The sequence below is a fragment of the Pteronotus mesoamericanus genome, unplaced genomic scaffold (genome assembly GCF_021234165.1).
Source record: "Pteronotus mesoamericanus isolate MK-2021 breed Mesoamerican mustached bat unplaced genomic scaffold, CSHL_Meso_final contig_20, whole genome shotgun sequence".
NCBI classification, from domain to species: domain Eukaryota; kingdom Metazoa; phylum Chordata; class Mammalia; order Chiroptera; family Mormoopidae; genus Pteronotus; species Pteronotus mesoamericanus.
In genome coordinates this window covers 64,950,041-64,962,840 of record NW_026555085.1, presented here as the reverse complement: position 1 = coordinate 64,962,840, position 12,800 = coordinate 64,950,041, and the positions used below count along the sequence as shown (strand labels likewise).

General features: G+C 41.7%; 1 pseudogene; it reads left to right on the top strand.

Moving 5' to 3' along the window:
• The first annotated feature begins 785 nt into the window (after positions 1-785).
• Positions 786-12,579, top strand: LOC129066907 (calponin-2-like; annotated as a pseudogene).
• The last annotated feature ends 221 nt before the right edge of the window (positions 12,580-12,800 follow it).

The following is a 12,800-nucleotide window of genomic DNA, read 5'->3' as shown; positions in this document are numbered from 1 at the left end:
AGCCAGAGTAATGTTCTTATTTTAAAACCTGTATTTTTAAGAAATGGCAAATAAGAGAGCAAAATCTTGATAGGTGGTATGACTACAGGTGACTTAGCTTTCTTCTCTGCAACATTCTCTTCGGTAATCTGAAAAATGATTTAACTTTTTAATAATCAGCTTAAAAAAGTCAAACTTGTATTGCTTTCTAAATTGTAAACATATGCAATGGAAGGCACTATTCTAGCACAATGTCCACAACATAATGCTTGAGAATTGTGGAGTAAATGATTACTCTTCCAAGTGCTAAGCAAGCACTCCTTTCAAAAGAGGAAAGGAATCAGTTGACACTTTTAACCCGCAGAAAACTGCTGGTTCCCAGCATTGACTCTCTCTATTTCTAAGACCTCACAAGCCGCCACTTAATATTCTTCCCAAAATGTTGCCAGGGCCAGATCTACAAGATAACTACCTCTGCCTTGCTCTACTTCCATCCAATTTCTTCAAGATGAACTGATTGCTATTACCTGGAACTGAGGCTTCAAGTCACTTCAGTCTGCCAGGTACTTTTTCTTCCCATCCTGAGGTTAGGACAGGATTTCTCTCTGGAGCCCTGCTGGTAAATGTCTCCTCTTGTTTCATGGACTGTAGCCTCACCAACAGGTGAGAGGGCTCCAAGGCTGGAAATAACCAAGGCGGCCTTGGGAAAATGGGCCGCTGAGGAGACGAAACCTGTCCCCCTGGCAGGGGCACAGCCCCTGGCCACCTCGGAGCCCTCTGCTTGGCCCTGTGATGGTCAGTGATCCATGACGGGTAAGTTTTTCTCACATGCAGAAAACGACCTAAGACAGACATCAGCCGGTATGGGCAGCAGACAAGGACTTGGGGGGACACAGAGAAAGGGCAAAAAGGCCTATACCCCTCGGCTCAGCTTAGACGTGGCCAGAGTCCTCATTCTATCTGAGAGAAGTCTCCTTGTCTCTTGGTGGCTCTGCCCCTCCCACCTGGCTCAGCTTTGAAACAATACTAAAGGCAGTATTAATACTAAACTGGATCAAGGAGTTCCTGTGGACAATCAGGCCTAGAAGTAAGTTCCTCTAAGCATGCTTTGTTCTTCCCTGAAAGTGTTGATAAGCGACAACTGGCTCAAACTAGGAAGGAGATTTACATTATTCATAGACTCTGACCCTCAGGCAAATCCCTGTGTTCCTTACATTGTTATCTATGATCTCTATATGTTTTCTGTAAACATAGCCTTTTGACATTGATTGATGAGCTTTGCTGCAAACCCCTGTGCATATGGCTCTCAATAAAAGCCTTTGGACAGGGGAATTCAAGGCCTTCTTTCCCTAGAGGGAAGAGCCATGTCCCCTCTCTTGGAAAACAGAGAAGTGTTTGCGATGACTCATGTTTATTTACCCCGTCCGTGACAGCCCCAGGACAGTGACCCTCAGGTCCAGCAGCCCCGTGCTCCACTGCAGCAATCCCTGCAATGTGTCGCCTCCCTGCAGCAGAGCCCCACTACAACTGTGAGCGCTCTGCTCCTTTTCTAAGCATGGAAATCACATAAGAATTCTGCCACCTAGTATTACACCACCTGTCTTATCAGGATTCTTAAAAAATTCTTCGTCCTACTACTACTAATGCTACCACCACTGCTACCACCACCGCCACAAAACAAAACAAAGCCTCATTTATTTCCTTTGTATTTCTGGAAAAATGCTGGGAACTACCACTTTTAATACTACTCTTCACACCACAAAGTCAGGAGATCAAGACAGATCAATTTAAGAAGGAGAAGCAAAAAAGAGTCTCACAAATAATGGGAAGACAAAGAAACACCTCCCAGTCGAAGGGAAAGGAGAAATCCCCAGAAAGAGAACTAAATGAAATAGAGGCAAGTCAACTATAAGATACTGAGTTCAAAACAACGGCTCTAAGGAAGCTCAACGAGCTCAATGAGCTCAGAGAGAACTGCAAAAAATGACAGAGAAACTGTGAGGAACTTACTGCAAACTATATCAGCATGAAAAAGGACATAGAAACTATCAATATGAGACAAGAGGAAATGAAGAATGCAATTTCTGAATTGAAGAACACAGTAGAAGGAATCAGAATCAGGCTAGATGAAGCAGAGGAACAAATCAGCGAGCTGGAGGACAAGGTAGAAAAAAGCTCCCAGAAAGAGCAAGCAAATGAAAAAAGACTCAAAAAGAATGAAGAGGCATTTAGGGAAATGCAGGACAACCTGAAACATAATAATATCTGTATAATAGGGATACCAGAAGGACAAGAAGAGGAGAAAGGGATAGAGAACCTGTTTGAAAAAGTAAGGATGGAAAACTTCCTTAATTGGAGTAAAGGAAAAGTCACACAAGTCCAGGCAGCACACAGGGTCCCATTCAAGAGGAACCCAATGATGCCCACTCCAAGACACATCATGATTAAAATGGCAAATATCAAAGACAAACAGAATCCTAAAGGCTGCAAGGGAGAAAGAGGTAGTAACATATAAGGGAGCCCCAGTATGACCAGAAGCTGACATCTCAACAGAAACACTACAAGTCAGAAGAGAATGGCAAGACATATTCCAAGTCCTGAAAAGCAAAGGCCTGCAACTAAGACTGCTCTACCCAGCAAGGCTCTCAATTAAAATGGAAGACGAAATAAGGAGTTTCCCAGACAAAAGAAGGCTAAAAGAACACACCTCCACCAAACCAGCATTGCAAGATATGTTAAAGGGACTGCTTTAAGAAGATGAAGAAAAAGAGTCTATGAATACCCAGTTCCTTTCACAGTCACCAATAGTTGATATTACCAATATTTTTAATACTTATTAATCTGATTGTGACAATGATGTGTTATTTACTTTATTATTTGTTGAAACTAACCCTGTTTTTGTATATTTCTTGCCTATTTCTATTATTTTTTTAAAAACTTTAAATGACTTTTTGGTATTCTTTATCCATTTTTTATTAAATGTTTGTAGAATTTTTTCCAAAAAAAACCCTGTCAACCCTTTTATTAGATGTGTTGCAAATACTTTCCTATTCTATTACTTGTCCTTTAACTTTATATATATATATATATATATATATATATATATACTATATAGTTTTAAATGTTTAATATAGTCATATTGTCAATATTTTACTTTATAGCTTCTGGGTTTGAATATTTTTCTTCAGGGTAAGACAAATATTAATTTGTATTTTCTCCTAAAACTCCTTAGATTCTACATATTGATTTTTACTTACCTGATTTTTTTTTTGTATAATGTGTGAAATAGGGCTCTATATTTTTTTTATTTCAAGGAATAGTGGTCCATGCACCTTATTTGTTGAATAAGCCTTATTTTCCCCATTGATTTGAAATATCAATTTAATCATATATTACATTGTTAGACAGATACATATGTTTGTTTCTAGAATGCTTATTTTATTTCATTGATCTACTTGATTATTTCTGTGCTGGTGTCATGTTGTTTTAATTGCGGAGAACTTATAATGGATTTAAATTTTTTAATATATTATGATGGATTTTGAAACTTAAAACAAATAAATAAAAACAATCTGCATTAAAAAAAAAGTTAACTCCTACCTTTTGAGACAATATGGATGGAACTGGAGAATATTATGCTAAGTGAAATAAGTCAATTGGTGAAAGACAAATATCATGATCTCACCTATAAGTGGAATCTATTCAACAAAATAAACTAACAAACAAAATAAGCCACAGGCATAGAAACATGGATCAGACTGAAAAGAGCCAGATGGGAAGGGGAAGGAGGACAATGGTGGACAGAAGTCGAAGGGACTAAGCAAAGAACATGTATGAATGACCCACGGACATGGACAACAGAGTGGGAATTGACTGTGGGGGGGTTGGCGGGCAGGGATGGATGGAGGAGGGCAAAGGGGGAAAAATTGAGACAACTGTAATAGAATAAACATAATTTAAAAATAAAAGCATTTTAAAAAATATATTTAGTTCTGTCAGAAATGTCAAAAAAAACAAAACAAAACCCAAACACTGCTCTCAGAGAACCGTACCATTCATTGGTCTTGCCCATAGCTTTGTGCCATCTTTAATTGGGCCCTTGTTCTTTTAAATCTTAGCTGAGTTCTCAGAGAGCATCAGAGATGTCAGTTTCTTTTAATGCCACAACTTTCAACCCCAACATGGCACTGCCTGCTGTCCCTCCCTCCCACATATGCCACTTTTGAGGAGCTTGCTTGCCTCTTGAACTTTAGTTGTTTATTGATTTTTCAAGATTCTGTCTAATCTTTCTCCAAGGTCTCCCTGGTATGGTGGAAGCTGCTGGGGATAAAACCCAGACACATTTTTGACATAGGTGAGATTTAAAGGATGAGTCCACCCTGGCTGGCGTGGCTCAGTGGATTGAGTGCCGGCCTGTGAATCAAAGGGCCGCCGGTTCCTTTCCCAGTCAGGGCACGTGCCTGAGCTGCGGGCTAGGTCCCCAGCAGGGGGTGCGTGAGAGGCAACTGCACACTGATGTTTCTCTCTCTTTCTTTCTCTCTCCCTTCCCCTCTCTAATATAAAATTAAATTAAATCAAATCAAAATAAAATAAAATAAAAGGATGAGTCCAATAGGTGGAAATGGAGTTTAATGGGGACTGTAATGAATTCTCCTGCTCTTTCCTTCAGTGTCATAAACCCCAAGCTACCTCTGAGAGGCAGAGCCAGAGGTGCTGTTGCAGGTTGTCATTTAAAGTAATATCTCAGTCAGGTCACCTTCCCATCTCCTTTTGTCACATGACTCTGGGGAACTAGCTAAGGGACTGGAAAGTACACCTTTCCAAGTCCATTTGAAATGCACCAGTTACATAGACTGTGCTCTGCCCTCCAGGCACCTCTTTCTGAGCTCACCTGCAGTGTGTGAGAGGGACCCAGGGCTTACCTGGACACAGTCTAAACTCCAACTCTGGCTGCAGGGCCCTTCCCCTGATCCGGTGTCCCAAGGCAGTGCCTCTGCAGCCATGGGTTCCAGCCGAGCGGGAGAGCATGCTGCACAGGGACAACATCTGCTACTCTGCTTCCAGCTTTGAGTTTGAGGAATCAATCTCAATCCTCTAAGGGTACTATAAAAACCAGGGGCTTTGACCTTTGCTTGGCAAAAGTCCTAACTGCTAAATACAAGGAGCTGCGCCATTTCCTCTTTATCTGCCCTCTTTCCTACTGGCTCCATCCCTTCGTAGCAGCAGGAGTCTGCACAATGCTAGACCTTTCTCTGTGTTGGGAGCACACCCAGAGTCTGGGTGAGAGTGGGGTGGGGAGAGGGAAGAGAAAGTTCTTTAAAGGAAGAAGCAGAACAAGGACAGATTAAAATGCATGGTTATCTACAAAGAAAGGCCTATCTTACATTTATGCCATATTTAAAAACTTTTTCCAAAGGGCTTTGAAACGGAAAAAGTGCAGACAACCTCCACTTCAACCATGGTGAGTTAAAAATCCTAACATGGCCCATCTGGGTGATACAGGAGACGCGGTGATATCTTTACTCTTTTTATATTTGAACAACTCAAATTGTTGGTGTGAAAGGAAAACAACATACATTTACGAGCAAGTTACAAGCAAGCTGACTTTCTTCTCACAGCTAGCATAAATCTCAAACTAGCAAGCCCATTTTATCTTGTTCACAGTAGCTTATTTCAATGGATATGAATAATAAATATTCTATACATTTTAATATATATATGCTAGTATATCTTTGACTTCAATGCAATTATAGGATGTTTTCATCATCTCTGTGATTTATTAAAAGTACATTAAAAACAAATGAAGACCTTGTATTTTTGCAGGCTCTTTATTTTATAATGGACAAAGCATTAATAACTGAATTTTTTGTTTCTACTTTCTTTTATAGAAAATATATTTTATTGATTATGCTATTACAGTTGTCCCAATCTTTCCCTTTGCCTCCTTAAGCCTGGTACCCCCTTTCCTCCAGCAATCGCCCCCCCTTAGTTCATGCCCATGGGTTGTACATATAAGTTCTTTGGCTTCTCCATTTCCTATATTGTCCTTAACATCCCCCTGTCTATTTTGTACCTACCAATTATGCTTTTTGATCCCTGCACCTTTCCTCCTATCCTCTCCTTTTCCCATCCCAGCTGATAACCCTCCAAATGATCTCCATATTTATGATGTTGTTCCTGTTCTGGCTATTTGCTTCATTTGTTTTTTTAGATTCAGTTGTTGATAGTTGTGAATTTGTTACCATTTTAATGTTCATAGTTTTGATCTTCTTCTTTTTCTTAAATAAGTCCCTTTAACATTTCATGTAATAATGTCTTGGTGATGATGAACTCTAGCTTTACCTAGCCTGGGAAGCACTTTATCTCCCCTTCAATCTTAAATGATAGCTTTGCTGGACAGAGTAATCTAGGCTCTGGGTCCTTTCTTTTCATCACTTTGAATACTTCTTGCCAGCCCCTTCTAGTCTACACTGTTTCTTTTGAGATATCAGCTGACAATCTTACGGTCACTTCTTTGTAGGTAACTCTGCTTTTCTCTTGCTGCTTCTAAGATTCTCTCTTTTTATATTATACCTTTGGAATTTTAATTATGATGTGTCTTGGTGTGGTCTTCTTTGGGTCCAACTTATTTGGAGCTCTCTGTGCTTCCTGGACTTACATGTCTATTTCCTTCACCAAATTAGGGAAGTTTCTTTCATTATTTTTTCAAGTAAGTTTTCAATTTCTTGCTCTTCCTCTTTTCCTTCTGGCATCTCTAAGATTCAGATGTTGATGCATTTCGAGATGCCCAAGAGGCTTCTTATACTATTCTCATTTTTAAAAAATTCTTTTTTCTTCTTGCTGTTCTGGTTGAATGCTTATTTCTTCCTTATGTTCCAAATCATTGATTTGAATCTTTTTCCTCTGCTTCACTGTTGGTTCCCTGTAGATTTTTCTTTATTTCACTTAGTATAACTTTCATTTCTTCCTTTATGTTGTTGGTGTACACGGTGAGATCTTTGAGCATCCTGATCACCAGTGTTTTGAACTCTCGATCTTATAGGTTGGTTATCTTCATTTTGTTAAGTTCTCTTTCTGGATTGTTTTTTTTTTTTTTTCCTGTTCTTTCATTTGGGCCGTATTTCTTTGACTCCTCAATTTGGCAGCCTCCCTGTGTTTGTTTCTATGTATTAGGTAGAGCTGCTCAACTCCCTTAGTAGCATGGCCTATTGTAGAAAAGGCACCTGTAAATTGTGTGAGGCGGAGCCTTAGGTAATCACCAGGACAGGGCAACCTGCTTCACCACTTTGTGGCTCTGTGTAGGGGGAAGCCTTGGAGAGGGGTCAGTGCCACTGCCTGCCTTTTGGAGGTTTGCCCAGTACTCGCCCCTTTTCCAGTCACTTTACCCACTCCCTGTCTGTGACTGGCACCCTTCCAGCTGTCGCCCTGGTGGTGAATCCCAGAGTGGGTGGTTTGCATATGTTCTAAGACCGTGCGGACCCTTTAAGAGGAGTCTCCCCACCCTCCAAAATCTAGACAGAATTTAGGACAGACAAGAGTTGTGTGGCTCTGGGGCAGAAGCCACTTTCCTAACCTTCCCCCAAGCCTGACCAGCACCTTCCACTCACAGATCCACAGCCCTATCAGACAGCCAACGAGCTGAGATCAGGCTCCTTGGGGAATCTGGGACAGACTGAGCTGTGGCTCTAAGATGGGGACAATTTTTCCCTTGCATGCCTAACTTGTGCAGGGCCTTCCCTTCAAATGTCCAAATCTTGTTCTCCTTGGGCCTGATACACTTTGCTGGCCTTCCCCTGACAACTCCCTGAGACCTGCTCTACCACAAAGATGTTGGAACACCCAGAGTATAGCAGCTAGACTTGACATACCCTGGGACATTTGCTGAGTGGCCTCAGACCAAGCACTGGCACTGAGTTTGAACTAGTATCAATCTGGTGAACACCATTCTCCCCTACCTGGTAACTCACTGAGAACCTACCACATGAAACTCAAGTACCACCAGAGGGTCTTTCAGTGAACTGGACTAACAAGCAGCCTGCAGGGGGACACAGATCTCTGAGAATTTTGCTGACCCGTCCCTGGGCCATGGTAAAGCCAGCCTTGGTACGCAACTTGGTCCTTTCTGCATGCACCCAGGCCCAGCAGAGGGAGCCACAAGCTGTGGATCTCTGATAGCTCCAAACAGGTGGCCCAGGGCCAGTCAGTCACAGGCAGGGTCTAACATCAGCGTGCACCAGAGTTCCTCAGAAAGGCCTAGAACCCACACACCCCGTGATCAGCTTCAGATAACAACAGAGCAAGATCCAATAACCTTCACAAGCAGCATAGCCACAGAAATCTCCACAGGCACCAAACTCTGCTGAGGCGAATTCTGCTTCAAGTGATAAGCATCTGCATGGCAGCCTGCACGCTGTTAGGCATTGAGCCTCATAGTCAGACAACCTGGGGGTCAATCCCATGCATGAATGGACCAACAGCAATCAAGACTCAATTATAACAGGAGGACCCACATAATATACACAAGGGACATTCCTAGAGGACCCAGCTCAGGTGATCAGGGATACTGTACCACTGGGTCTCATAGGACGCCTACTACATAAGGCCACCCTACCAAGACTGGGAGTCAGAGCAAATCTACCTAACACACGGAAGCAAACACTAAGAGGGAGTCAAAAGGAGGAGAAAGAAATGGGCCCCAAATGAAAGAACAGAAGAAATCCACAGGGAAAAAAAAAAGGAGCTAAAGGAAACAAAGACAAGCAATTTATCAGATATAGAATTCAAAAAAATGATTATAAGGATGGTCAAGGAACTTAGTGAGAACTGCAGCAACATGAAGGATACAGAAACAAAACAAAAGAACCAGTCAGAAATGAAGAATACACTGCAAGTAATAAACAGTTGGATGGATGAGGCAGAAGATTGAACCAGTGATTCGAAAGACAAAGTAGCAGAAAATACCTAATTAGAGCAGGAAAAAAATTAAATTTTTTAAAAAAGCTTTTAAAAATTAGGATATTTTAAAGAATCTTTGGGACAACCTGAAGTGTAACAACATCTGTATGATACGGATCAAACAAGCAGCTTTGGTTTGTGAGACAATGTCCAATCCACTGAGCTATAACTGCCAGGCCTAAAGAGAGAATGTTAAAAGTAGCAAGAGAACCCTGGCTGGTGTGGTTCAATTGGTTGGGCATCCTCCTGCAAAGTAAAACGTCACCTGTTAAATTCTTGGTCAGGGCACAAGCCTGGGTTGCAGTTCTGTCCCCAGCTGAGACATGTGCAAGAGGTAACTGATCAATGTTTCTCTCCCTCTCTTTCTCCCTCCCTTACCATTTCTCTCAAATCAATACAAAGAAAAACAAAAAGCAGCAAGAGAAAAACAGTTAGTTGCTAGCAAGGGAGCTTCCATAAAACTGTCAGCTGATTCCTCAACTGAAACATTTTAGGCCAGAAGCAATTGGCATGAAATAATCAAAATGATAAAAAGCAAGAACCTAAAATAAGGAATACTTTACTGAGCAAGGTTATCATTTAAAACTGAAGGAGGCCCTGGCTGCTGTGTCTCAGTAGATTAAGCACTGGCCTGTGAACCGAAAGGTCACTGGTTCAATTCTCTGTCAGGGCATGTGCCTGGGTCCCCGGTTGGTGTGTGCAAGAGGCAACTCATGTATCTCTCATACATCAATGTTTCTCTCCTTCTCTTTCTCCCTCCCTTCTTCTCTCTCTAAAAAATAAAAATAAAATATTTTTTAAAAAGAAAACAAGGCCCATATATATGCTATCTACAAGTGACCCATCTCAAAATGAAAGATACACATAGACTAAAATTAAAGGAATGGAAAAAATTTTCATGTAAACTGAAATTTTTTAAAAAGCTGGGGCAACAATACTTATACCTAACAAAATAGACTTTAAAACAAAGATTATAGTATGAGACAAAGAAGATCACTACATAATGATAAAGGGAACAATCCAACAAGAGGATATAACCCTTGTAAACATTTATGCATCCAACAAAGCAGCACCTAAATATGTAAAGCAAATCCTGAAGGACATAAGGGAATAGAGCAACAGTAAATGCATAGTAGGGGATTTTAACACCCCATTGACATCAGTGGATAGATTTTCCAGACAGAAAATTAACAAGGAAACTGTGGCCTTAAATGACACACTAGATCAGATGGATTTAATTGATTATTCAGACAATTATATCCCAAAGCAGCAGGATATACATTCTTTTCAAGTGCACATGGAACATTTTCTGGGATAAACCACATGGTAGTCCACAAAAGAAGTCTCAATAAACTTAAGATTGAAATCATATGAAGCATCTTCTCTGAACACACACAGACATGGACGCTAAATAACATGTTACTAAACAATGAATGGGTTAACAATAAGATCAAGGAAGAAATAAAAAAATACCTTGAACTAATGAAAATGAGAACAGCAATCCAAAAATCTATGGGACACAGTGAAAACAGTCCTAAGAGGGAAATTTATAGCATTACAGGCCTACCTCAAGAAATAAGATAATCTCAAATAAGCAATCTAATTTTACACATAAAGGAACTAGAAAATAACAAAGCCCAAAGTTAGTAGAAGAAAGGAAATAATAAAGATCAGAGCAGTAATAAACAAAATAGTCTTAAAAAAACAATGTAGAAGGTCAATGAAACCAAGAGCTGGTTCTTTGAGAAAATAAATAAAATGGACAAACCTTTAACCAAACTCATCAAGAAAAAAAGAGAAGACCCAAATAAATAAAATCAGAAATGAAAGAGTAACAACTGACACCCACGAAATACAAAGGATTATAAGAAAATATTATGAACTACATGCCAATAAATTTAACAGTCTGGACAAAATGGACAAATTCCTAGACACATGCAATTTCCCAAAACTGAATTAGGAAGAATAAAAAATTCTGGATAGATTACAACCAATGAAACTGAAGCAGTAATTTTTAAAAAACTCCATATTTCCAAATGACATGATATTGTATGTAGAAAATCCTAAAGATTCAATAAAAAGCCTAAAATTGAAAAATGAAATCAGTAAAGTAGCAGAATACAAAATAAATATCCAGAAATCAGTTGCATTTACATATACCAATAATGAATTATTAGAAAGGGAAACTATGAATACAATCCTATTTACAATTGCATCGGAAAATAAAAACTAAAATACTGAGGAATAAATTAATCAAGGATGTGAAAGACTTGTACTTGGAAAATTATAAGACACTGAAGAAACGGAAGACACTACAGTACAAGGCCATAATAATCAAAACAGCATGGTACTGGCACAAAAAATAAACATATAGCACCCCCAGCCATCTCACCCGCTGCTCCTGCTGCCAACCCGAGCTCCACGCAGTTTAACAAGTGGCCCTCGTGGGCTTTCAGGCCAGGCCAAGAACTGGCTCCTATCCAAATATAGCCCTCAGTAGGCAGAACTCCGTAGGTGGATTGAGGGACTCATGGGTCTACTGGTTCTGACTTCCAGAAAGGTATGCAGGGTGGGATTATTCTGTGCCCACTGACAAGTAAGTTGCAGCCCAGCTAGGTCCCTAAGGTTAACCACTCCATGCAGAATTGACACCATCTAGAAAACCTCTCTGACTTCATCAAGGCTGTGGTTGGCTATGGCATGAACGCCGTGGACCTATTTGAGGCCAGTGACCTGTTTGATAGCGGAAATGTGACATAGGTGCTAATGTCTCTTCTGGCTCTGGCAGGGAAGGCCAAGACAAAGGGGCTGCAGAGTGGTGTGGACATTGGCATCAACTACTTGGAAAAGCGGCAACGGAACTCTGATGACCTTACTGTGAAGGCAGGCCAGTGTGTCATTCAGCTCCAGGTGGGCACCAACAAGTGTGCCAGCCAGTCAGACACAATGGCATAAGGCACAAGAAGACATCTGTACAACCCCAAGAACCATATCCTGCCACCCATGGACCACTCAACCATCAGCCTCCAAATGGGCGCCAGCCAGGTGGGTATGACATCTCCTGGGCCCCAGCAGCACACCTATGACACCAAGTTGGGGCATGACGGCTGTGACAATTCCTCCATGTCTCTGCAAATGGGCTTCACACAGGGCACCAACCAGAGCGGCCAGGCTCTGGCTTGGGCCAGCAGACATACGATCCCAAGTACTGCCTAGAAGGCCCAGCGGCCAACGGGGCTCCAGGGTCAGCAGGTGACTACCCAAGCCCAGGGAAGGCCCCAGAATACCCCCTCTACCACCACGAGGAGGCAGGCTACTGAGGCCCCCATCGTGGGGTGTCTCCCTGTTTTCACCTCATCTGGGATTTCAGGTTTTTCTGTCCTCTTTTCTGTGTTCTAGTGCTTCCAGCTGAGGCTCTGTAAAGGCCAGATTGAGATGCTTGTGAGGTGGGAGGTACCTGCAAGGGCACATCCACACGGCTAATTTCCCAGCAGGCTTTGGGCTGTGAGGGTGAGAAGAAAACTCTGCAGGGAGGGAAATGGCCCCAAGTGGCTTCTGGGTGTTTCTGTCTCTCTTCCCTTTTCTCTCATCAGTTTGTGGTTTCTATACCCAAGTTTCAGGCAGTTTGAACAAAAGGAATTTGGGGTGGGGGATGATGGAGGGGAGGATGCTGGGAGCGAAGTCCCCTAAGAGAGGGACAGGCCACAGTCCCTTGATACTTCAGGCATCAGGAGGGGCTGGATTTCCCCAGGACCCTCCAAGGGGCCCAGTGAGGAAAGTGAAGCCCAGAGAGGACAATGGAGTTCTGAGCAGTTGAGGCAGAGCCAGAACTCCATACCCTCCTTCCATACCAGTCCCTTCTCCCC